At 40.7% G+C, this 27581-nt stretch overlaps 2 long non-coding RNA genes across 7 annotated transcripts in view; one reads left to right on the forward strand and one right to left on the reverse strand.

Moving 5' to 3' along the window:
• LOC143842954 (uncharacterized) overlaps nucleotides 1-27581 on the reverse strand; it is a 461327-nt gene that overhangs the window by 232858 nt on the left and 200888 nt on the right. The window lies entirely within an intron of this gene.
• On the forward strand, nucleotides 22247-26124 carry LOC143843650 (uncharacterized). The gene is made up of 3 exons (XR_013233631.1): nucleotides 22247-22343; nucleotides 23465-23624; nucleotides 26024-26124. It is a non-coding gene; the product is annotated as an uncharacterized LOC143843650 (long non-coding RNA).

A 27581-nucleotide genomic window follows, 5' to 3' on the forward strand; every position in this document is an offset into this window, starting at 1 on the left:
CTATGTCACTGCCCACATGACACAGAAGTGATGTTATCACATCAGGGATGATGCTCTGGTATTTAGGCAAAAATTCTATGTAAATTTGGCTTCTACCATAGAGGTTTTATCCAAATACCAGAGTATCAGCCCGACATGATGACCTCACTTCCAGGAGACATGGGCAGTGCTGTAGACACATTGATGCACATTTGCTGGACCTCCATCATTTTCAGAGTAAGTTCCCCCAGCCAGCCAACTGTTGGGTAGTAGGGCTTGGCAGCAAGGGACCCCAGACTCCACTAGGGTGTCTGGCAACCCTACTTCAGGCCTGTTATGCTCCTTTGTGGAGCAGATGAGGAGTCCATTCTTAATTCTTAATTCTCCTCACCTGAATCTTAATACTAACCCAGATGTGAAAGGATTAACCCAAACTGTATAAAGAATATGATATGCTATTGAGTCGGAACTTGTGCCCCTCTTCCAGACAAGTAGCTGTGTTGGTCTGCAACAGAAGACTAAGATTCAAGTCTATTAGCAGCTTAGAGACCAGTAAGATGTCCAGGGTATAAGCTTTCAAGAATCAAAGTTCCCTTTGACACAAAGGGAGCTTTGATTCTCAAAAGCTTAGAGCTTGGAAATCTTGTTGGTCTTTAAGATATTTCTGGATTAGAATTCTGGTCTTCTTGAACAAAAATGTTTGCAATGAGGATGGCAACCCCACTGTTGGTCTAAGGCACAGCATTCCATTGATGTAAAATTCTTTCATGTGGAAAAGAACAAGGGATAGACTACAAAGAGCTAAATCTGGACAAGGATGAGGACCAGGAACTTGATTTTTAAAATAAGAACTCATCTGCACAATAATGCATTAGAAACCTTATTCTATAACAATGCATATTTCTCAGATCTCTAAAAATGCTAAAGAAATATATTAAGAAAGAAGAATCGCATATGTCAAACTTCAAGGGCATGTAAAGGAAGTAGAATCCCCATCTTGTTTTACGCCATCACAGAAAATAATAAATATCATGTTTAAATTAATGTGCAAAATCCCCCCCCCCCCCAAAAAAAGCTCAGCACATTTTCATATTCTTTTTAATCAGGATCAGGGTGTTTTTTTTTCCCTGTGTGTGTGTGTTTTTGAAAGCTAAGAGAAATACAAATGCAAGAGACAAAAAAGTACTTTGCCCTGCAGGAATACAAAAATTGTGAAAGCCCAGGCAGCACTACAGAGGAGCAGTGCCATTCACTCACAAAGAATTTTGTGCATGTAGATGGCTGATTAATTGTTGGCCTGCCTAGACGAAGCTGCAACGAGCCAGATACTGTCAGCATGCCATCTGTTACCATGGAAATGCACAATGTTCCTGTTTCCGACAGGCCCTTGAATACTGGATAGACTGTGCCATATGTAAATAAGGCAAATTAGTTTTCCTATATCTTCCAGACAAGGTTAGACTAAAAGAAAATAGATCGGTTTTAAACATACTCTATCCTCCAAGGTGCTATGAACCTGGCGACCCTTGTTTCTTTCTTGCAAAAAAGGAGAGAAAGTATAGATTATTGCTAATCCTGAAAGACAAAATTAATTCTTAGCAACCATCAAGGCTTATGAAACATAATATTAAAAAGAGGGGCACAGTGTGTTCTTTCGGTTTAGCGATTACCGTGGTCATCTGTTTAATCGGGTAGCCGCTTTCTTAATGACTCTTCTACTGTGTGGGTATTGGACATCAACGAGGAAACATAAAGTCAGTACTTTAGTCTATGGTGGAAATATTGTATGAGTGACAAAAACTAAAGGCCCATGAGGAAAATTTAGTCCTTTGTAACCACCAACTATGGCTATCGTATTCTGTCTACTTGGCCACTCTGCCTGTATTTGCTTATCTCATCTCTATTTTCATCTGATAAGGTTGCCAGCATCAGGGTGGGGTCTGGATACCTCCCAGAATTACAAGTAAACTCCACCAAAATGAAGAGATCAATTGCCCTGGAGAAAAAGGCTGCTGTGGAAGACGGAACCTATAGCATTATATCAGGGAGAGCAAGCTTGGTGTAGTGGTTAGGAGTGCGGACTTCTAATCTGGCATGCCGGTTTCGATTCTGCGCTCCCCCACATGCAGCCAGCTGGGTGACCTTGGGCTCGCCATGGCACTGATAAAACTGCTCAGACCGGGCAGTGATATCAGGGCTCTCTCAGCCTCACCCACCCCACAGGGTGTCTGTTGTGGGGAGAGGAATGGGAAGGCGATTGTAAGCCGCTTTGAGCCTCCCTCGGGTAGGGAAAAGCGGCATATAAGAACCAACTCTTCTTCTTCTTAAACTGCGGCCCTCTAGATGGCCATGGACTACAATTCCCATGAGCGAATGCTGGCAGAGGCTCATGGAAATTGTAGTCCATGGGCATCTGGAAGGCCACAGTTTGACTATCCCTGGCATTATATCCTGCTGAGGTCCTCCTATTCCCGAACCCTATCCTCTTCAAACTCGACCACCAAAGCTCCAGGAATTTTCCAATCCAAAATTGGCAACCCTTCCAACAGAGAAGGAGCGGACATGTATACTGATTGTAACCATGGCTGCCAGTCATAATGGGAGGGAAGCATGAAGGCCTGGAAACTGGATGGAAGTGATGTTGGAATGGCAGTCAGTGAGTGATTTGATGAAGTCAGCCTTGAAGGGCTGTTGTTAAACTGTTTAAGCATATCTCTGAAAAGGTGGCAACCGTCTTGCCAGCAGAATCTAAGCAATGGAATCTTAGTTTGAAAAAGGATAATTACACTGACGTGCTGTGATTATTCATAACTTACGGGATTGTGCTGGGATTGTTCATAACATACTGTATTAGTCAATATTTTAATAACTGAATTTTGCCAATAAAGGTATTCTGTTTGCCTGCAGTTATCCCCTAGATATGAGTAATTATGGACTGGCAACTGTTAAATATTGTTGGCAATGGAATTTTAAGGAACTGTTTTGAACTGGTTTTATTGCTAATTAGCTATTTTGATTGTACTACTGTTCTAACATGTAATTTCACTTCATGTTGTTAATCACCCCAAGCCAGCTTGCTGGGAGGGGTGGCATATATTTATTTATTTAATTATTTAATTAAATAAGCTGTACCTGTGTACTCACTAGTGGCATCAAGTGATCACTGTTTTGGTTGCAGTAGAAAAACCCCAAGCACATGGTCTGAGGATTCATTTGTTTAAGGTGGGCTCCCACCCATGCCCTCTTTCTTCAGGAACAGAAGCTCCATGTATTTTGCAGAAACAAAGAGCAGCCACTAAGGCTGTCAGCTCTCTCCATCTATTGATGTGTGGGATGTAGTCTTGCTTGCAGTCTAGCCATAGAGGCTTGCAATGTGTTGCTTTTGTAACCACTCCTAAGCTTTTGCACTCTGCTTCAGTAAAGATTTGTATTTGTAAATAAGCTTTCCAGTAAAGATTACTCTGTTTTAAATCTCAAAGTGCTGTGAGTCTGGATCTGTGCCTCATCCACGAAGATAACTAGTAACTGCATACTTTCAAATGCTCTGTTATACTTTCAAATGCTCAAATGCTCTGCAGCTCTATTTCTCTGGAGGGACTCAGGACCAAGCTATGTCCAAAAGTCCCAACAAGTGGCCAGGAGGAAATTAGAAGAACTAGAGAGCCACTGAGACAAAGAACAGAACAAAACTGAAGCCTTACTTATATTAATTTAAAATCTAACCTGTCACATGGTTTTTCCCCACTTACTTATATATCAATGATTGCATTTTTAAAAGAATTAAAATATTGATACATTGATATATCATTGTATTGATAGATAAAGCTAGTTCTGTGAATTCTCTGTTCTGCAGGGCCTGTAAAAGGGAGCTCTTCTGCCAGGCATTTGGTTGAGGCTGATCAGTCCAACAGCATCTGCTGGGCCCTCAGAAACCCCTCCCTACAATCTGAACCCAAACCGACTGCCTACAGGATCATGGTTAGAAGTTAATGTTGTTAATGTGAAATATTGTCTTGTTTTCTTCAGTTATGGAATCCATTATTATTGTTTTCGATGTTACGATGTCATGAATTATGCTGTATTACCTCTATGTTTTGTGTAAACCACTCTGAACTTCAGGGGAGGATAGTATACAAACAAACAAACATTTGATTTATCCCTTGATTTCTGCTCCCATTTTTATGCCTTTAGTTTTTACTTCATTTTTTGAGTTTTTTCTTGATCTCCCCAACCCCCAGTTCTTCTGAGACCACGTTTACCTTGATTCCACCCCCCCCCCACACACACACAGTAGCTGATTCCTTGTGTGGTTTTATTTGTTCCGCCCACTTCTACTCACATATTTTTTAGTTATTAGATTGTTGTCATTTATTTATATTTACATTTATAGCCCACCCCTTTTGAACCAGTCATCTTGAGACAGCTCACAACAAGTGTAAACAATAAAACCATGTAACATATAAATACATTGAAAACTAATTAAAAACTAGCAACACAATTCAGTTGGTCTATGTGCAGAGTTGTCTAATATTGTCTTTCCTTGTGTGTGTGTGAGGGGGGTTATAGGAGAAGAAAACTGAACTGTCATCATCACACCACTTCTGTTCCTCCTCCAACTGTCCTGAAGATGATTTTTTTCATTTTTGATTTATAAAAATGGGACCAAAATATCGGTATATTGATATACTATTGTATTAATGTCAGCTCTCATTGTTTAAAAAGAGTAAATCTCTATTCCCTTTCCTTGCTTTTTTCCTTATATCTCCATGAGGGAAAGGCTAGAGACTAGCTTTAAAAAGCATGAAAACTGAGATTCACAGAACCAGCTTGATCTATTATTACAGTGATATATCAGTGTATCAATATTTTAGTTCTTTTTAAAAATGCGACCATGATATAATATATAAGCATACATACTGATGACACCACTGATGATGTCAGCACTCTGCCTTGAAAAACCTGGTTATTTAAGAAGAAATAAAGAAAATACACTGACTCCATGGAACTGGGCCCACACCAATTCCAGTGTTTGTGGACTGACTGCCAAGAAAAACAAGAGTAAGCTGAGCATGTGGGAAAGCCCCCAGAGAACTGCATGTTTATGTGGCCAGGCTAGAGCAAAGCAGGTGAAATTTCTCCTCTAGCAACACGTGTGGCTCACCTCCTGTTGCAGAGTAGAAGAGTCCAGGTTTAATACTGGCTGATTCTAACAACATAGGACTTGCGGCTGAAATATTAGCAAATTTACACTGCTCACTAAATGTGTCCAAACACATTCAGCTCACTAATCTCTGGATTCATTTCAAGCCTGCAGGTTGGAACTAAAGAAAAACTTAAAATCACAGAAGAGAGACTTAGAACCAACAGTCCAAACATCAAAACAGAATAAAATAATGGAAATGAGTGAAATAATGCAGCAGAAAACTACTGATGAAAGCAGTTCAAAAGGGCAGAAGTGGGGAAAATCAACAAAAAGTTCATCAAATTTAGTGCTGGATGAATGATTATGAAAAGAGTGTCCTACAAGTGAGGTGGCAGAACAGAAGCCCTGTACTTGGCAGCAGTCTATCACACATCTGAGGTAAGACCAGGTACTCTGATACAAATCTTAATTGTCAGACAAGTTTGCATGGATGGAAACACTCTTGCAGATATTCTGGCTCTAGACTGTTTTAAGACTTTAAAGGCAGGAACCAAAATATGGATAAATTGGCAGAATTGATAGGACTGCTAAAAGAAAAAGAGTTTGTTCTTATATGTCGCTTTTCTCTACCAGGAGTCTCAAAGTGGCTTACAGTCACCTTTCCCTTTCCTCTCCCCACAACAGACACCCTGTGGGGTGGGTGAGGCTGAGAGAGCCCTGATATTCCTGCTCGGTCAGAACAGCTTTATCAGTGCTGTGGCGAGCCCAAGGTCACCCAGCTGGCTGCATGTGGAGGAGCAGGGAATCAAACCTGGCTCACCAGATTAGAAGTCTGTACTCCTAACTACTACACCAACCTGGCTCTCTGTAACCTATGCCTGTTTGCAATAATGCTGATGCATTTTTTTAATGACCAAGGTTTCAAAACTGTTTTTAAAGCCCAACATAGCAAGTGTTGTTGTTATTAGGTTAAGGTGATCAGATTTTAACATTGGTAAAGCGGGACACCATAGACCCAGGGGGGGGGGTCTTGATTAAAAATCTGGTCTATATGGAGCAACAAAAAGTTTCATAGAACGCAAAAATAGTATTGTAATATATATATTTTAAATTTCAACATTACAATTTGCCAAGTACCCCCTGATGTCCCTCCAAAAGTGGGACAATCTGGTCACCTTATATTAAGTGCGAAGTCATGTATGACCCATCGCGACCCCATGGACAATGATCCTTCAGGCCTTCCTGTCCTCTACCATTCCCCGGAGTCCATTTAAGTTTGCACCAACTGCTTCAGTGACTCCATCCAGCCACCTCATTCTCTGTCGTCCCCTTCTTCTTTTGCCCTCAATCACTCCCAGCATTAGGCTCTTCTCCAGGGAGTCCTTCCTTCTCATGAGGTGGCCAAAGTATTTGAGTTTCATCTTCAGGATTTGGCCTTCTAAGGAGCAGTCAGGGCTGATCTCCTCTAGGAGACTTGCAAGAGTCTTCTCCAGCACCAGAAGACTCACCAGAAGAATCACGTGTAGTGATTATCAAACTTGGATAGAGCATGGATAACTGTAGAAAAATTGTATTTCTCAGGAAGTGACACTGGGGAGTATAAACATTATAATGTTATAAGGACATTAGAATGAGACCAATAGTTGCTCCAGTCCAGTATCCCGTCTCATACATTGGCTAACCAGTTCCCCTGAAGGGCCAACAACAGGGCAGAGAGGTTGAAGTCTTCATAAGAACATAAGAAGACCCCTGTTGGTTTAGATCAGTGGCCAATCTAGCCAAATATCCTGTCTCACACAGTGGCCAACCAGTTTCTCTGGAGGGCCAGCAACAGGACATAGTTTCTGTCAGTGTTAAAGATGCAAGCAGTTCTTGTTGTAATAAGAAAGATAAAACAGAAGCAAAGATTATCTAATAGTATTACCAATAAATAAACCAAAAACATGGTGAAGGTTTATGCCAGGATATAGCAGTATTAGCTAGATGGCTAAAGCCTCTTAAAGGCACACCTGTATCTGAATCAGGCCTGACAATAATCATCCAGAACACATGTTAACTGCAGAAGAAAATAAAAGGTTTTATAGACTATTAGGGTTGCTATATTTTGAGAAGCAAAAAGAGGACATATTTCCCAACTGACTACTTCAAACAAGTAATCACTATGACAAATCTCATTTTAAGGAGTCCTATTTAAGCAGCGATAATTTCTATTAACTAGAAATAATATTAACCTTCCAACCCAAGAAGACATTTTTATCAGCTGTTTTTTTTAAAAGCCCAAAAGAGGACAGACACCAAAAAAGATCTCAAAGACTACTGTTTGTTTCTTAATTATTCTCCCATCCACCACCTTCTCATTGCAAGAAACTTATGTCATAAGAAAACCAGAATTTGGCATAGATTGTGTCAATGGCAGCCCCATTTAGAAGCCTCTCAGACTATCATGCGCATCAGCAGCCGCTCCCTACTGCTGTTGGGACCTTGCAGTGGGGTGGCATGCCATGCCACTTCCCAAGCACAAGCGGGGGACAAAATCCCCCGGCATACGTGGGATTCATGCATGCACAACACTGGAGCTGGAAGAGCCCAGCATGCTGTGCAGTGGCGGCAGTGGGGGGGGGAGTAGGGGGCATGGGGGCCCTACCGCACAATAGCAGGAGAGTGGCATGCAGCTCTCCTGCCATCATGGGGGTGGGAGAACACCTTGTTTGGCTCTGCAGCTCCACAAAGCTGACAGGGATACCATACCTCCTACCACAGGGAGGAGCCGGGCCCAAAGGCCTGACTATTCTCTTATGCACAGGACCAGCCTGGCAGGGCCGCAGATAGCAACCACAGCATCACAGGAACGTGGAAGTATCCGCATTCACTTACCGTGGGGCGCATTCACTTACTGCTCATCTGGGGCGCTGAGTTGAGCAAGGGCTGGGAGGCAGCCAGGATGGTGTCGTCATTGTGCATAATTAGGGATTAGCCCCACTGCCCTGCCACCGCCAACATGACGTTTCCTCCCCGGGGTATAATCGGTCCCAGTGAGCAAATAGATCTTCCTCACCCCATTCCAGTAACAACGGTGATGCCATTATGAGGCAGTACCTTGCTGAAAAGGAATCCTGCTAATACTTCCCACCATACTGAGATTTCCTCCTCTGCTTCTCACCTAAAGTTTCAATATACTTGCACCATTAAAGCTATCATTGAACAATCTAATTGTAGTCATAGCACAGTGCTCAACAAAATCAGCAGGGAGCTGCTGATGTATATTTTTGTTGCATGTGAATCATAGTCTCAGTAGCTATAGTAACAATAAGCTTATGCTCTTAGTAAATAGAGTATGTGTTTTAATGCATTCTTTACAGATGCCTTTTTGTTAAGGAAAAATACTGCAATGCACTTTTTTTTGTTACAACTTATATTTTCAAAATCAGTGTGCTGAGAGGAAGGAGGCCAGCCTACCTAAACAACCCCTACAGACCTCCGTTGTACACTGTGCAGGTAGCAATACAGTCAGCTGAAAGTTGTCAGAGATCACATTCTATTTCTGCTTGGTCAATGTATGTCCAAACACAGAGAGAATTAAACCTGGCAAGAGTTTGCCAGCTGGTAGTAGCTACTTTGCTGTTCCTCAGAGATGTTCTTGCCTACCAAATTTTAATCAAGCTGTAGTAAAAAGTTTTATGTTGTAAGGTAGAGGAACACCCCAAACTTCATTGTTCATTCCCCTCCCCCTATTTTACTTATTTGTTTGGGAAACATGTTTATGGTGCCTTTCCACTCCAATAGGGTCCCTGAGTTCGAAAATATTTTTTAAAACCTCCAGAACATTAAAACAGCATTTACAATAAAGAGTGTGTGTGTGTATAATTCAATAAAAATATAAAAACACAAACCTACATAACATCAAGGAGGAGGGCCAATAATTTATTGGTGGTGTGTTGAACAAACAAAAAAGTCTTAACTTGCTGGTGGAAGACAGTCTAGCCCCAAATAGCAGGGACACCTGAAATTATGTCTCAGAAGATAACCAGAGTGGATGGGTAGGTCCATATGGGAGGAGGCTATCCTTAAGGTATGCTAGCCTCAAGCTGCATAGGGCTTTAAAATTCATTACCAGCAAAGTGAATTGGGCTTGGAAGCAAATTTGAAGTCAATGTTCATGGAATAAGATTGTAGTGATATGGTCCTTACAAGATACTTCAATCAATACACTGTCTGCAGCATTCTGGACCAACTGGACAGTCTTCAGGTGCAGCCCCACACAGAGTGTGTTATATTCAAAGCTAGATGTTACCAGGCAGATCTTTTCTCTCCAGGAAGAGCCTTAGCTAGCTCACCAGTGAATGCTGGTAAAAGGCATCCCAGCCACCATTGTCAACAGAAGGCCCAGGTCCAACAGGTCCCTCAAGCTATGAACCTGCTCCTTTAAGGGGATTGCAACCCCATCCAGAACAGCCAATATCCTATTTCCTTGGACAGACTACTGCTCACTTTAGTTCTATTGGCAGAATTTTGTTTATGCAAAAGAAGAGAATAAAATAATTTTTAGTGTGAAGAAAACAACTAGAGAGAGAGAGAGAGAGAGAGAGAATTAGAATTAGAATACTGGAGAATATGATTTGAAAATCATCAGGAAGTTCCTATACTAACTATGCTAAATATATATCTCCTCCAATGACCATTGCAGGACACTCTTTATATTCTGCTCAGTCATGTAGAATGCAGTTCATACATCTTCCAACAAATTCAAGGGCATCCACACTCTCTCAAGGAGGAATTTACTGTCTCCTGAACCCAATCTGTCAATATCCTGGCAGATTTTGACTACTTGAAGGAGTCTCAAAGTGGCTTGTAATTGCCTACCCTTCCTTTCCCCACTATAGATACCCTTTGAAATATGTGAAGCTCAGAGAGCTCTGAGAGAACCATGACTGGCCCAAGGTCATCCAACTGGCAGATTGTGGAGGAGGAGGAATCAAACCCAGTTCTGCAGTTTTTGGAAAGATGTGTTTGGTTGAAGAAGCAAATGGGAGCCCAGTAACCAACAGATATAACCAACAGCGACCAAAGGGCCCCTGCTCCCCGCCCCCCCCCTCAGAACACCACCTATACACTCTGGACCTGTTTGTATGTTGCAACATTGTATTGTTTATTGGTTATACAATTAAAATGTTATATGTTTACAATTATCAGTTATCATTACACGGTTATTCAAATGTTTTATAGACTGTTCCATGTATTGTTCTTATGTCATTATGTAAACTGCCCCGAGCCCCCGGGGAGGGCGGTATATAAATATAATAAACAAACAAACAAATAAATAAATAAATAACCCACCAGTATGCAGCATGTTACCCATAGACCTCATACAGGGGATTACTGGTATAGGTTTCTGAAACAAAGATTCTGAGAAAGCATGTGTTACTCATCACTCACTCACTTGCTCAGTTGGTTTTCATGTTTTTGGTGTTGAAGAAGCAATTGATAATATTTCTTGGAAATTCATGATAGAAATTTTGGAACATGTACAATGCGGAGAGAATTTTCTAAACTGGATTCAAAGTATATATACAAAACAAGAATTATGATAAATGGACATTTATCAGAAAAGATTAAAATTCAAAAAGGATCTTGACAAGGATGCTCAATGTCACCCATATATTTTATTTTGGTTTGGAAATTTTATCCATGAGAATAAGAAAAGATAAAAATATTATGGGGAAAAATAATAGTGAAGGGAAAAAATTGAGATGTTATGTTGATGACGTGATTATTTTAGTAATTAATCCCAATAATTCAATGGCATGTGTGATGGATCAAATTTGTAGATTTGGACAATACTCTGGATAATAAACTAAATAAAAACATGGCTTGTACAATGTTGTTAAACATAACAAAGGAAGAATAAGACTGTGGGTCCACTTGTCTGCTTAGGAAAAAATTATCACTGGTGATATAAAACATTTGTTAGGTAAAATTTAGGGGCTTTACGCACCGGGATCTTTGTTGCAAATTGGTCACTGAATGAAAAATCGCCATTTAAAATAGTGGAATTCGTCGTTATGCATACCTGCCTTTGTAGTGGAATCCAGTTGCGTTTTGTAGCGTTTCCCACAGCTTCCGGTCTCGGCAGAAAAGGAAGCGCTATTGCCAAGCTCGTCCCACCCCTGGCCGTCAAGCAGCCAATGGCAAGCCGTTAGCATGCTCCCAAACAGCCCCTTTCCCTTTAAGAAAGGTTTTTTTTAAAAAAACAGACCCATTGTAACGAATCTGTGTAGATTCGTTGCAACGGAGAGACCCATCCAGCTGCCTAATGTGAGCTGTCGTTTGATCGTATGATCATTGCCACGCTGCCTCGAGTGATAAAAAAAAAATCCCCCCCCCTCTCACGGGCCCGATTTTCGGCTGAATTAATGTGTAAAAAATAAAGGGACTTTATTTCAGCAAACGGGCTTTTCTGTGGTTTGTGCTTAGTGACTAAAGGTGAAGGACTGAAGCCAGGGAAGCCTCTAAACAGAAAGAGGCTCGCTGGTGCGTTTATCCCCGCTCGCTCGGAGAAAAAAAAATGGCGATTGCTTCGCCGGAAGTTTGGAGGACAGGCTCAGGAGGAGGGACTTTGAAGAAACCGCAACAATGTTAACGCACAGGTCTTTTTCGCTAGTGTTGCAGATTGGTTGCAAGAGTGTAGCGCTTTCCGGAGGGTGAATCCACTTTTTGGGATTCCCCTGAAAGCGCTACAAGGAAGCGCTTTTTGCAGATTGGTTTCAGGTGTGTGGCAGATTGTCTACGACGTCGTGCGTTATGGCAAATCAATAGCGTTTCCAATTGGCAACCATTGTGCGATTTTGAAGGCGTGCAAAAAGCCCCTTATAATTTGTTATTGCAATATGACTCAGGGCAAATAGAGCAAACAGGACAAATAAAATACTATGATAATATGGGCTCAAAATATTGGAGACAGCATAAGTTTAGACCAATGGGAGGAACTGTGGGTTACTGAATGCCAAAGTTAAAAGAAAATTGGTAGAAAATGTTCTTTAGATGGTATCTTGCCACTCAAGATAGTGTAAGAATTAATAAAAGTTACAATGATAAATGTTCTAAATGTCAATCTACCATATGTTGTGGACCTGTCAAAAAGCAAGGAAATATTGGCTTATGATTCATGATGAGATACAAAAGATACTGAAGGTTAAATTAATTTTGGATCCAAAATGCATGCTATTCAATATGGTTATGTTATTAAATAACGCTAAAATGTATGGAGAACTTGTTACATATATGGTGTCAGCTGCTAGAATCCTTTATGTATTAAGATGGAAAAAGGATTCATCACCAGACGTTATGGACTGGTTAAACAAATTGACAAAATACGGGACAATGGCAAAACTTACCTATTTAATATACAATAAATCAATATCAGAATTCAGAAGAAAATGGAGGCAAATACTATATAGAGAATTACAGAAACAAAGCAGATTCCAACCATGGGATTAATATAATATTTGTAACTTTTAGAGGATGCAAATGATCAGGATATGAACTTTTAAATGTACGTTCTATGAAATTTTGGATATTTTCCCCATGAACAGTAACTGTGGTGTATAATTATATGTAGTATTCATTTATGTTTTTTTTGTATATTTCAAAATAAATAAAATTATATTTTAAAATTGGGTGATATGACTATATATGGTTAGGTCAACCAGCTTTCCCCAAAATGGCGAGTTATGGGCCTCGAGGGATAGAAAGGGGATGGGGGCCCTGCTCATAAAAATCCTTGCTGGCCAAGGTTTGACATATGTGGTAGCAACTGGAGTCCAGAGAGGCAAGTACTCTAATTTTAACTTAACTGCATGTGAGGGTGGCAGAGAGTGATAGAATGGCAGATGCCTGCTGCTGGGCCATTTCTGATGGGGGGGGCAGGAGGTGAGAGAGCATGATGTCACATTTGGTAGGAGTGCTGTCACTCCGGAGAATATGTGACTTCCCGGGGTGTGGTTGGGAGGTGTGGCCTGTTGACATCACTTCCAGGGTTTCTTGAAACCTGAAAAATGTTTCAGGGTTTTCTCAATACTAAAAAGGTTGAGAAAGGCTGCCCTAAATGTTTTCCCAGTAAATGACTGGCCTGTGAAAGACTCAACATGCGGAACCAGCACTGAGTTGCACAGACCAAGAAGACAGCCTTGACAGACTAAACATAACTTTACATTTTCTATTTCTGCTCTGGGGCAAAAATAGTTAATAGCAAGCCGTCAGAATGTATTCCGATTGCAACAACAAAGTCATTTTTAGGATATATCTTTCTGATTAAAATGGCAGTTTCTTGCTACAGTAAACATCGTCACCAAGTTTTAAAAGCTCACTGGAAATTAAAAAGACATTCCGATGTAGCATCATTAGTTTACTATACTTTTATAGGCTATAACCTACTTCTCAAATCTGTGACAGTGAAGGACATTTGAGACAGAAACAGATGGTCAATGATAGATTCAAATGAGTAGCCGTGTTGGTTTGAAGTAGCACAATAAAATCAGAGTCCAGTAGCACCAAGGCGTCAGGGTGCTTGCACTCAAAAGCTCACGCCTTGAATACTGGACTCTGATGGTCAATGAGAGAGCCCCAGAACATGATTCTGGTTAAGAAGCAAATGTCTTTAGTCCAATACTGCAACCAAATATCATTTCTTCAGCTGTTTTCTGCTCTCCTGATATTATTATGGTGAGGGCACACAGGTGCCCTCTAGTGCCACCTAGTGATCTTTCAAGTTAACTTATCCTCGTATACCTTGGGCTTGCAACAGAAACAGTTGAGCTGTAATGAAACCAGCAGGGGCTGTGATTCTTTCACACCTCAGGGAGAAGCCATATGCTTATGCCTAACAATGGAGCTGATTTCTAATTGATTTTTATACACTAAGGTTAGCTGCTGTATGTATTTCCACATACAGCAGAACCCAAAGAAAGTTCTGAAGGCACACTTATAGAAATAGCCTAATATAAAATATACTATGTGTGTTGTTTTGGTTGGTCTTAAATGCAATTTCTGTTTTTCACTAATGCAAGAAAGTTGTTCATTTAAAAAATTTAATAACAAACATGAAGTAACATTCCAAAATAATAGAACACACTGATTGTCAGTACTGCATATTGTGTGGCAAAAGTAATTGATATCTGAGGGTGTCATGAAAACATTAGAGTAAATAATCTTTAAAAACTTAGAAGGAAAAAACTTTTTGTAATTGAAGAAGTATGGAAAGGGTTAATTAATCAATAGGACACATGAGGGCTTTAATTATCAAATGTTTAAACCAAGGGACCATCACATAAGCATTCTGTATCTCACTGGCAAGTCCCATCCCAGAATATTTGAAGCGAACAAACCGGTCAGTCCTAGAGGAGATCAGCCCTGACTGCTCCTTAGAAGGCCAGATCCTGAAAATGAAACTCAAACACTTTGGCCACCTCATTGAGAAGGAAGGACTCCCTGGAGAAGAGCCTAATGCTGGGAGCAATTGAGGGCAAAAGAAGAAGGGGACGACAGAGAATGAGGTGGCTGGATGGAGTCACTGAAGCAGTCAGTGCAAACTTAAATGGACTCTGGAGAATGGTAGAGAATAGGAAGGCCTGGAGGATCATTGTCCATGGGGTTGCGATGGGTCGAACATGACTTCGCAACTAACAACAACAACCTGTAAGTCAAAGAAGGCATATGTGTCTTTAATAAACACATTCAAGAGCCTAGCCTTGAATATGGCAACTTGCGAGGTATACAGAATTTGCAAGTGACTTGTGTTTCCTGTTGCTATGCTCCTTCAGAAACACTAAGTGATCTCTAATACAAAGTCGTTTATGTTAGAATAAATTTTGTTATCGTAGACTGGATGCCTGTTTAATCAAACTATTCAGTATGACCCCATGGTCTTTTCCCCTCAGACCCATTAGTTGGGTTTTTTTTTTTTTTGTTCCAGTGTGCATCACCTTACACTTGCCTATATCAGACCTTCTTTGCCTCATGGTTACTCTCTCACCAATCTGTGGAGATCTTCCTGGGGCTCTTCACAATGGGAGTTGGTGCTCACCATTCTGAATCATTTTGTGTCATCTGCAAACTTGGCAACCACACAACCCATCCCCAGGTACAGAGCCTTGGGGAACAAACTAAATAGTCCAATACCTATTGTTGTGAGACCCTGCTGTTTATTTCCTTCCATTGACCGTTTATGCACTGGAGGTTTCATGCCGGAATGCAGGTGGGAGTTTTAGTCGTGGCAGAATGCCCCACCTCTTCCTGCACCCACATGGGGGAGCATTTAGCCTGGTGCACCTCATCCACCCCCTATCCGTGCTCCTGATAGGGAGGTGGAGCAGTGACATTCCCAGTGCATAGTCATTGAGAGAACTGTCCATTTAATCCTAATCTCGATTTCCTTTCATTTACCCAATCTTTAATCCACAAAGGGACCCTTCTTCTTAACCTATGATTGCTAAGATTACTTGGGACTCTTTAGTATGGTAGCTTATCAAAAGCCTTTTGAAAGTACATTCTTAGCCATATAGTTTCAGTAGGGCAAGGGGTACAAAAAGAGTTATACTGAAGGGTTCAAAGGGGGGGGGGAAGGCTGGAGGAAAAATATGAAGGCAATGAATGAGTTGGCATCTCACAGGCTTTTGGGGAAGCAGTTCCAGGCAAAAGAGAGAAAGGATATAGTTGAATGATGGAACAAGAGACATTTGGATGACTGATGGTGGTAGAGCCGAAGGAAACCGGTAAGGACATGTCAGAATAAGGAAATGCAGTAGAAAGCTTAGAATGCTATGGAGGGGTTTGTGCTGGAGCCAGGATTGAGTAGAAGCCAGTTCAAATAGTTAGAGACACCACAGACATGACAGTCTTAGCAGATTGTGAGTGGGCAGGATTGTCTCGGTGCTTGGCTCTTTTGGCCCTTTCTTTCATATCCAGTGAAATGCTGATCAACACTTTGGGGTCAGGAGGCAAATTTCCTCCAGGTCAGACTGGCCAGGGATTCTGGTTTTGGGGGTAACATTATCTGGACATGGAATGGGGGTCACTGTGGTACTTGTGAATTTCCTGCATTCTGCTGGACTAGATGACCCTGGACCTCCCTTCCAACTCTATGATTCTATTATTCTAATTATTTTGGTGGCAGAATTCACAACAGAGTGGCTAAAGTTCAACAGTAGAAGGCCTGAGAGGAAGAGACTGTGGTAGTCAAGGTAAGAGACTAGATTCACTGAGGTGACAAAGGAAGATACATATTTTTAAAATGTTGCACAAGTAAATGTGGTGAGTTGGTAACAGACTGAACATGGGGATCAAAGGAGAGAGGGGGGGGGAAGAGTTGAAGAAAACCTCTTCAACATGCCCCTTCATGTTGCTGGGTGGTAATGGATATTGAAATTACACAAAAAAGAGAAGATTTGGAGCAAAGGTGAAAAGTGGGCATGCCCAAGCATTCAAAAAATTAATGTACTTGAAATCTCAAATTCTAGCTAATATCCATTATATTTAGCACATACATAAGACTACATATTTGGCAATGGATTGTTAATAATGTCATTTCTCTTAAGTGTTTTAAATTTAGTTGTTTGGGGCTCAATATTCAGCAAAGGAGTGTGGCAATAATAATAGCAAACTGAATGCCACTGAGCATCTGCTGAATGCTTCCTTTGGCACAGAATACTTGTAAAATCTACAAAGACAAATATTGACACTAGGGGTGAGTCAAACTCTTTTTAGAAATAAATTGCAGAGTAGGGATGTGACTCTCAACTGTCCTTCCTTGTGTCCAATATCCTAGTTTGATGTAGTGGTTAGGAGTGCGGACTTCTAATCTGGCATGCCGGGTTCGATTCTGCGCTCCCCCACATGCAACCAGCTGGGTAACCTTGGGCTCGCCATGGCACTGATAAAACTGTCCTGACCGGGCAGTGATATCAGCGCTCTCTCAGCCTCACCCACCCCACAGGGTGTCTGTTGTGGGGAGAGGAATGGGAAGGCGACTGTAAGCCGCTTTGAGCCTCCTTCGGGTAGGGAAAAGCGGCATATAAGAACCAACTCTTCTTCTTCTTCTTCTATATTTGTTTCCATCCATCAATTGAGAGCCAGTGTGGTGTGGTGGTTTACACTCTGGCGAGCTGAGTTTGATTCTCCACCCCTCCACATGCAGCCAGCTGGGTGACCTTGGGCCAGTCACAGCCCTGATAGTGCAGTTCTGACTGAGCAGTTCTGTCAGAAGCTCTCTCAGCCTCATATACCTCACAGGGTGTCTGTTGTGGGGAGAGGAAGGGGAGAGTTGCTTTTTAAACCCTGCTTTTCACTGCCTGAAGGCATCTCAAAGTGGATTGTAAGCCACTTGAGACTCTTTCAGGCAGTGAAAAGCAGGGTATAAAAAGCAACTCTTTTTCTTATTCTAAACAAACTGCCCAACTTTCTCTTACCAGAAAGACTCACAGTATCATTTATTTATTTATTTATTTATTGTTTGTATTTGTTTCCCACCACTATCAGAAAGTATCTCACAGTAGGTTACAAGCATTAAAAACTCAAATAAAAAGTAAAACAATAAAAAAACCTACAATAACTGGTGGCAATCTAAAAACCCCGACCTCCCACCAGTAGTGCATTTAATATCATGGATTCACATCCAGCAGGGCTTCTCAAGAAACAGTTCAGTTCCGTGCTACTGTAAATAAAGACCAGATTCACTGAAATGTATCTCAATGCCCTATTCTGCACACATAGGATAATGCACTCTCAATGTGCTTTGGCAGCTGGATTTTCCAGTGCAGAACAGGAAAATCTACTTCTAAAGTGTGTTGAAAGTGCATTATCTATTGTGTGCAGAATAGGCCAATGTAACTGAAGAAGTGTGCATATACATGGAGGTTTATATCCAGAATTGAACTGTGTTGGTCTTAAAGGTGACATTGAACTCAGTCTTTGTGTTGGAATAAGCAATGTCTGGTGTACAAAGAAGAGAAGAAGACCCTGCAGGTCACTGCCATTAACTCTGCTAACACTTTGTTCTAGATCCACTGAAAGTAGATTATTATTTTCTAGCATTAGGCTCTGATATTTGGCACATTTATGATATACTGAATATTTATTTGGGCAAGCATGCAACAGTTAGATGTAACAGGATATTAGTTTAAATATATTTTATTTAAATCTCTGATCAGTATTTTGCAAACAATATTTTCATCTTTGTTCTCTCTCTCTCTCTCTCTCTCTCTCTCTCTCTCTCTCTCTCTCTCTATCTATCTATCTATCTATCTATCATCTATCTATCTAGTTTGATAGTTGTTCTGATTCCTGGAGTATAGGACCAGTTGTAGTTGTATAAATCTATTATCAATGGAACAATTACAAGCTGGGGGGCTATCAACAATCACAGAGGGCAACAATTTGGATCTTCCAATGCCCCCCCCCCAAAAAATTCTATAAGCCCTTTCCATGCCACCAGGAACATTTCTATTCCTTGTCAGGGGATTCCCATTCCCCTTCAAGTAATTCACAGACTCGTATTTTTCTGTAGACTTGAGTTTGCAGAAAATCATCTGGTCTGTTTGTAGGCTAGATCTGCAGCATTTATTATCATATTTAGGCTTTGACACTTTACTATTAGGAAGACAGTACATTTCTTGAATTTACTTACAAATACCTGAAGTTCATTTTTATGATCCTACATACTGTGTGATATGCTGTCAAAGGTGCCCAAATTAAAACTGGGTTAGCCATGATGACATCCAGATATTTGTAATGAGTAAAGTTTCTGCATTAACACTGTGAGAATACTCAGATGTTTTAGAAGAGGTCATATCTACATATTAGGGAGCCTCTTGTGGCGCAGAGCGGTAAGGCAGCCGTCTGAAAGCTTTGCCCATGAGGCTGGGAGTTCAATCAAGCTCAAGGTTGACTCAGCCTTCCATCCTTCCGAGGTCGGTAAAATGAGTACCCAGCTTGCTGGGGGGTAAACGGTAATGACTGGGGAAGGCACTGGCAAACCACCCCGTATTGAATCTGCCATGAAAACGCTAGAGGGCATCACCCCAAGGGTCAGACATGACTCGGTGCTTGCACAGGGGATACCTTTACCTTTACCTTTTATATCTCCATATTACAAGAGGTCCTCTCTCCAGAATAGGCTCATACAGAACCTAGCTACATGATGTGTTTACTATATGAAAGAATTTTTGTACCAATAGCCATAGAAAGTTCCAAGGCAACCCATGCAGTAAGGGAAGAGCAACTATCTACCTCCAGCAGGCAATTTTCACTGCCTTCCCCCCAGTTTCAGGAAAATTAACTATTAAAAGGAGGGATAAGAGAAAATATATAACCACAAGTTAAGGTTCCTTCTTTTCTGCAAGTATGACTTTGGTTCCTCCCAGATTTTTGTGCCTGTTGATGAGGGAGCCTTCTGAATTCTCAGCAGAGTAATTTCTTGTGTGTTGGAGCTGTTTGTGATAAGAGCATGTAGCCAGGCTTTCAGTCAATGAGAACTGATGCGACCTTCAAATGTAGTTCTGTGCCTGGATCAATAGACTTATGCATATTCCAAACAAATGCTTGGAGCTTTGGATTTGGCTGTACCAAACCAATAATCTGTTAAGGGAAGAGGGAAGGGTATCTGGCTTCTATAAAAATCCTCACCCTCATGCCCTGAAAAATGATTGGCATTGTCAAAGAAGGTAATGCCAATCATAGGTTGGTAACTGCATATCTCAACTGCTTCCACTAAGGAGAACTATGTGTACAGCCTTGAGTACTGGGCAGAAACAATCTATGTATCATCTTTTTGTGGGTAAGGATTCAGACCCACCCACTAAATAGTATGGAAGCCTGTACTGGGCATCAGTCTGAATGAATTACAGGAAATTAATTCTTTTCACTTAAGTGCATTCAATTAGTCTCAAAGAACCTTGACCCAGGTAGGAACACTGCAATTAATTAATTGTCCATCCATCTCTAGGTAATTGGCTGCTTCATATACCCAGGATGTACATTAACCCAAAGTTGAGCAGATTAAAGATGCATTGCCTGGTGTAGATCATCCACACTGAAAACAGGCAGGTCTGACAAGATATTATTCCAAACTCTTCATAATTACTTTGACTTAAAATGCATAACCTTATAATCTTTGAAAAGTGATTTTTTGGTCCCAGATTTCAGAACATGTTCCAGATGTATGTGTATATATATAATTACAACTAGATTAAAACTGGAGTATCCAAAAGTTGGGGATTTTTAAAAATCTCTCCAAAAATGTAGTACAGACTGGAGAGAATCTATAGTTGTAAAGCCACACGCAGGTCGTAGATCAAAAATATGTGGAGGTCCGCAACATGCAGAGCTTAAAAAAGGGGGAAAAATGTCACATTCTTTCATTTCCAGCATAAGAAATGGCCAACTTGTTCAGGGCAAATAATTGTTTGAACTGAGGATTTTATTATTAATCTCTGAAGACTGCTGAATTTAGGGTCACAGTAAGGGTTGATTAGGTACAAGGTGCACAAAGCTCTCCTCTGTCGATGCTATTGAAAGAAGCAAGTAATTTAGATTCAGAATTGGTCTTGGATTGAAGCTCACTCCATTACCGACCATTTTCAATTTCAGCTATACAATAAACATCAAGCTCAGCAAGGAAATTAGTACATTTGGTAATGCATTGGGGGAGATGGGTGGGTCTTTCACAAGATGACACTTATCACCAAAGCTTCAGTTAATGAAACCCTTGAGTGGTATCTGCGTTTGACATATTTTGACATTTTTTGAAATCACATCCAGCGTTTTCTCTCTCTCTCTCTCTCTCTCTCTCTCCCTCTCTCTCCCTCTCCCTCTCCCTCTCTCTCTCCCTCTCTCCCTCCCAACTCCAATGACACAATGTTCTGCTTTATGAAGGGGGAAAATTCCATCTATCTTTAAAATGAGTGCTGAAGAACTGCAATATTATTGAAAAAAATTAAGGAGAGCCTGACTGCACCAGGAAAGACAAACAGAACAGCAGACCCCCCCCCCAAAAAAAAAAAAAACATAAGGAGATACTGCTGGGTAAATATTAGATAGGTGCCCAGACAGATTTATTTACAAAAGAAAATTTCAGGTGTATAGTATGGATGTATGAACTTGCTTTATTAACTAATACTAATATAGCTTATATTATTTTTTTAATTATTATTATTTACTTCTGTTTTATTCATTGACTGAGGCTAGCTAAAAGCATTTAAATAATCTATCAGTGAATATGCAACAGAGATTGTTATTGCTGTTTACAAAATCTGTATCCTGCCTTAAGGATTGCCAAGCAACAAAACATATATAACAAAATTACATTATAAAATCATTAAAATCAATCCCCTTTCAAATCATACATAATTAAAATCATTTTTAGAACAGTTTAAAAATAGTTAAATACGTACAAAACAGTTATTAATATACATTCAAAACATAAAAACATTGGCTAGAAAGGAGGGATCACTAAAAGAATACCGATTCCGCAAGGGTGGAAAAGGCTGGGAGGGCAGTCATATAGCAGTGGGGCTAATCCCTGCTTCCACATGACATCATTGCCAGGGTGGACCGCTCCTGGGCCCAGTGTGTGTTAGGTCCCCATTGCCCCACTTTAAGGAGATGCTCTGCGGGCCAACAGGGCCTAGCCTGGCAGAGGCCCATGTGGACGTGGAAGAGCTAGGACTTCCCCGGCTACCCCCTATACAAGGAAGGCTCAGGAGCCAAATGGGGCATTTTTTTTTTTTGGAAGGAAGTTGGTTGTGTGTTCTCACGCACTCCCACCTTCCTATAACCCCCCCCCCCCACACACACACACACACACTGACCTCACCACACAACGGTACCGTTCCGCCCTAGCTGCGTCCTTTGGAACTAGGCCCACTGGCAAAATGTGTTCCCTGTGGGGACAGAGAAAGCAGCAGAGCATGCAAGGCACCAGCGGCAGCCCAGAGTGGTGCCGCTGATGCAAAATCACCCTAAATGAAATTTTAAAAAGTCTTCACCTGGCAGAGGATGGTAACAGAAGGGGTCAGAAGAATCTTCCCAGGGACAGAGAGTTCTAGATCATTGTTGCCATGACTTCCTGGGTTGCCACCCACCTACTCTCAGAAGGGATGAGCTTCCGAAGCAGGGCCTCCAAAAATGGCTACAATGTTTCAATGGGTTCATAAAAGATTTAGCAGTCCTTCGGGTATGTATAGACCTGCATCTTATTAAATTACTTTTTATAGACATGTATCCCATTAAATTACTTTTGAGACCCTCTTATTTATGTTCCATGATTACACAATCATAGTAAGCACACTAAGAAACTGGTATTTCTTTTTTTCAATCAGCTGGCCTCTCCTCCCAAAAAGAAAGTTCCCACTTATTAAAGCTAAATGCTAAGTTTGAAAATGCCCACCGAATGCTTCAAAGCCCAAAGAAGTTCTAAATTTCCCCCTGGATTATGAGGTCTAGCTTTAATGTTATGCAGTGATTCCCTTTGGAGAGCAAAAGCAGAACAGGATAGAATCTATGTGCATGTTTGTGGGTAGAGACAATCATTTGCCATTATTTGTTCTAACAGCCCAAACCATTGTTAAATAAAAACTCCCATACTTCGTTCATTTTTAAACTACCTAGACCCAGACTTTGTCAAAAAACCAAGATGCAGAGGACTGCTTAGTTAAGCAATATCCACTGTTGTTTATATATTAATTAAACTATTTATATCCTGCTTCTCCTGCATGGTCCAAACGAGGATCATACACAATATAATAAAATCCCATTAAGCCCCTCTCTACAGCTCTCAAGCAGCCTCTCTGTCCGAGCACTCTCCAAAGGCTCTCATGGCTCTTTGGTTTGTAGAAGGTTGCATGGGCGGAGAGTTTTCACCTTCTGACAAAATGAGCCTCCTTTTTCACACCCCTTTGGCAAACAGTACAGAATTATTTGCAGTAGAATGGCTGGCAAGGAAAAGGAAGTGTACCTTTCCCTTTCGGGACCTCTTGAGCTTGGCTGGTATTCCCCCACACTGGAATCAAAATATACTTCCCAGTTGAAAAGCATGTGGTAGGGAGAAATGCTGTTGGCAGTCAGAAGCTCGTCTAAGTGCACATTGAAATGCCGACCTCATTCCTCTGCATTGCATGAGTTTAAATGGCAGGTGCATCCCACTGAGAGAGTACGGCTAGTCTGCCTCAACAACAGTGACATCATATATAACCAAATCTGCTGATGAATGATGAGCGTCACAGGGGCGAAAATATCAAAGAACACCAAGCAGAGGAGAGTTTTAATATGCACATTTTTGCACCAACATTTCAACAGTGCTACTGGAATGAAAAGGCCCTACCAGAGCATTGTGATCATGATGGATCACAGCAGAAGAGACTGCTGCTTGTTCTAGATGGGGTAGATTTCTCCCATAAGAAGAAGATTAATAGATCTGGAATTACAGTTGGATTCAGCATGACTTGTGCAGTTGCAGGTAACAGTTGAGCCTACAGAGTCTTATATCATTATTTCAAATGATATGCTGACTATATCTATTACTGGGAAAAAGAAGTCAAGCTGCTGACATTCATGTCTTGGTAAGCTTCAAGTTAGATTACTGCAGTTGCCTTGTGGGGAGGGTGCTGCCCTTTGTGACAGCTCAGATACTGCAATTAGCACAGACTGCTACTTAAGCCAGAATTCCCACATAAAGCTTATTTGGAGATGATTACAGCAGCTGCTAGTTCTCTGGAGGCCAATTCACGATGCTGGTGTTGAGCTTGGATGTTATAATGGCTGTAATGGGACTTGATTATTTTCATGAACATTCATCCTATATCAGCCCTTTCATCTCAGCTCTGCAGACAAGATCCTGCTGACACTTCCGTCGTACGCCCCTGCTGGTCTCCAGAAGAATCACAGCATTCTTTCTTACAGCCCCAGTATTTTTAACGCCTTCCCACAGGAACTGCCCCTGGCCCCCTTCTTGTGAGGCAACATAAAACCTTGCTCTTTGGAATGGATGGATGCCCGTTTGACATTTCCCGTTTTCTTACAGATCATACATCTAATTTTAGTTGTTTAAAATTTGCTTTTGTCTTTACTTTCTGAAGAGAAACCAGAGTACACACTACTTTGAAAAGTGTTATAACTTAAAATAAGAGAATACATTTCTAAAACCTCTAGGTCTGCAAGGTACTAGGGCTTTCCAATGAAGAAAGAAGGAGAGGATTTGGCTATCAGCTCCAGCCTCACATATTATATTATTATATTCCCACTGTCATGAGGAAGAGTGCTTGCACCCGAAAGCTCATGCCTTGACTAAATCTTTGTTGGTCTTAAAGGTGCCACTGGACTCTGATTTTATTGTGCTACTTCAGACCAACACGGCTACCCATTTGAATGTAGCCTCACATGTGTAGTAGTTCATCTGGAAACAAAATAGTCTGATTCTCTAGATATTCCTTTTTAATTTTTAAAAATAATTTAAAACTTCAAGCACAAAAAAACAATAATGGTGGCAAGTCTGCACATAAGCATCTATAAAAGTTTTCCAAATATCTAAAAAATATGTCCATATGCAATTGTCATCTCTATTGACATCACAGTGAGGGGTGGCATATAAACTGAACGAATGTATGATATGCCATATATTCAAAAATTAATAGGGATGTAATGTCCTCAATCCATTGGATAATGGGAAATGGACATTTATCTTTCTAGTGCTGTGATGTTCCTATTTGAAGCCAAATTTACTTTGTCACAGTCCTACCCAAACCTGGGGGGAGCAGGAGGGAGAACTTGGTGGAACGTAGGGAGTCAACCACTCTCCTGTGCAGGTGGGGAACAAAGCCTTTTTTCTGCAGTCACAAAGATGACTTCCAACTCATGGTTTACTCTGCCCAGCTCTCGCTCTCTTTCACACACACATTTCTGTCCCACCCATGGGTCATTTCAGTCACCATAGCCTGTGAAAGCAGCTTGACATTCGTATTTTGTTATTGCTGTTACCAGTGGAGTATTTAACTTTTCCCCCAAAACAACATCCCTTCATGTTCCATTGCAAGCTCTGTAGCCTAGCATCCAAAGCAGTTCACTATGTAACTGATGCTGTTTTTTGGAAAACTGAAAAATAAATACTTGCTGGATATATAGAAGATCTTTTGTGTCACTAGAAGGGTCCTTCTGAGTTTCACATAAGCCCTAGTCCCTGACCCCCCAACCCTATCCCCGATGTATGTCAGTTGTTGGATGAGACGACCATTTAGTGTTAAAGTGGGTACTTTTAATAACTGCATCTGTTTCATGGAAGCACCAAACTATCAGATATATCCTGTGATTACTGATATTATTACAGCATTTATACATTATTGCAGTTTGAAATTATGTTGATTTGTTTTGATTTGTTACTTTTGCCACATTTGGAAGGAAAGGGGGAAGAATGAAAGGTAGAGAAAAGTGCTGGGTTTTTTTTCTATTTTAAAACAGAAAGAGTGAATGGAATGACAGCATGGAATCTCGTAACCTTGAGCACACAAAAGAAAGTTAAATATGTATAAAAAAATGTGTGTGGGGGATTCTGAAACTAGCTGGGAGGGAATAAATAATTGCCAGTCTAAAACTAGTTCTAACTAGTTCATGACCCAACACACAAGAATTGGCTCTCAGATCACTTTAAATGCTGTATTGTGGCTGCTAGGATGCAAGAAAGCTTTTTAAAAAAGAGGTCCGGGGTGAACGAGGCAGAAGACTTAAAGTTCACTCATCCTAAGGGGTTTGATATTTACTTTTTAGCTCTATTGAAAACCTAGGGAAATGATTATAGATTCATATATTTCAAAATCTCATGCAGCTCTATTATTGTTCATTTTCCCTTTATTTTGTCCTATTCAGACAAGAGAGAACAATTTAAACAAAAATACAAAGCCACCTAATAGGCCATTTCTGAACTCGACTGGACTTACCCGGATGACACTTACAGCTTGAGTTCCTAACCGGGTGGTCCCTCCCAAAGATATTTTCTCCTGTTACATGTGGGGGGCCAGTTTGAAGATTTCAGTGATGGGAAGCGTATTGTAGAGGATACCTACAACTATAGACTTGTATTGTGCTGAGCAACATTTTTTTTAAAAAAATTAAAATGTTGCCCTCTCATGTCACTGCTCTGAATATTTCTTATGCCACTGTCAGGCAAAATTTAAAGTGCTGGAGCGAGAACCATGGATAAGGCTGCCCTTGTGAAACCTCTGAGGAGGAATAATAAGAGTTGGATATCTTCTGAACCAAAAATAAATCCTGTGCCACAAAAGAATTAGCACTTAATTTCTCCAGCATGTGTGGGATTCTCTTTCTTTCTGGCATTCATCAGAGCTCTTTCCCATAACAGAACACTCTTGCTCTCCCACACTCTATTTGCCCTTCCCCCCTTAGTTTTCTGTTTTTATTAATAAAAGGTTGTTAGTAGAAGTTTCACTTGTGTTAGATACAGCATCTACACATGCAAATAAATAATCAAAACAACAAGCATTATACAATTTTTCAAAATGAGGCTATGAAAAATGTAGACTAGTGGCACAAGTCTAGAGACATCCCCACTTTTTAAAAGTAGCTTGATTGCTGCCAGTCTTTGCCTATTATTCTCAGCCAGTTCTGGTTATTGAATCAGGGGAAATAAACAGGAAGCCCCCAGATCATCCCCCACCCCCTTCAATTTCTATTTCAAGTGGGAAGCATGATGCTTCACCTCTTACCTGATCATGTATCTTTCAGCTTAGCCTCATTGCTTCTGGGAGAGGAATGGTTATTTTTTCCCATTCAATGAAATAATTAAGATCTTTACTAAATCTTGGTGTGATTACTGGGGAACGGGCAGATTTGCTTCATGACAAAATTTATTTATTTTGGTGCACCTATTTGAGACAGCTGTAATTTGCAGTCTCATGCCATATTTTCCAAAAGTGGCCAACAAGAATGTAAACCTCGTGACAATAAAATGATGTCCTAAGGGAAGCATAATTGCTGTTACATGGACTAAATATGAACAAATAGTTACAACTAGTTACAACTTGTTTGTGCTGTTGTTTGTGAATTGATTATTCAATTTCAGAAAGCAGAAAGCCTTTGCTTTCTCACAAGTTTATCCAAAACAATTTTAAAATCTAAAACAGAAATTGTAGAAGAAGAAGAAGAAGAGTTGGTTTTTATATGCCGCTTTTCTCTACCCGAAGGAGGCTCAAAACAGCTTACAGTCACTTTCCCTTTCCTCTCAACAGACACCCTGTGAGGTGGGTGAGGCTGAGAAAGCCCTGATATTCCTGCTTGGTCAGAACAGCTTTATCAATGCTGTGGGGAGCCCATTGTAGTAGAAATACACAGCAGTAACTGAAAATTAAACAACCAAACAGTGCACAAGTCTAAATTCTTTGTTCTTTTATTTGCAATCAAATTATCC

The sequence above is a fragment of the Paroedura picta genome, chromosome 8 (assembly GCF_049243985.1).
Source record: "Paroedura picta isolate Pp20150507F chromosome 8, Ppicta_v3.0, whole genome shotgun sequence".
Lineage (NCBI taxonomy): Eukaryota > Metazoa > Chordata > Lepidosauria > Squamata > Gekkonidae > Paroedura > Paroedura picta.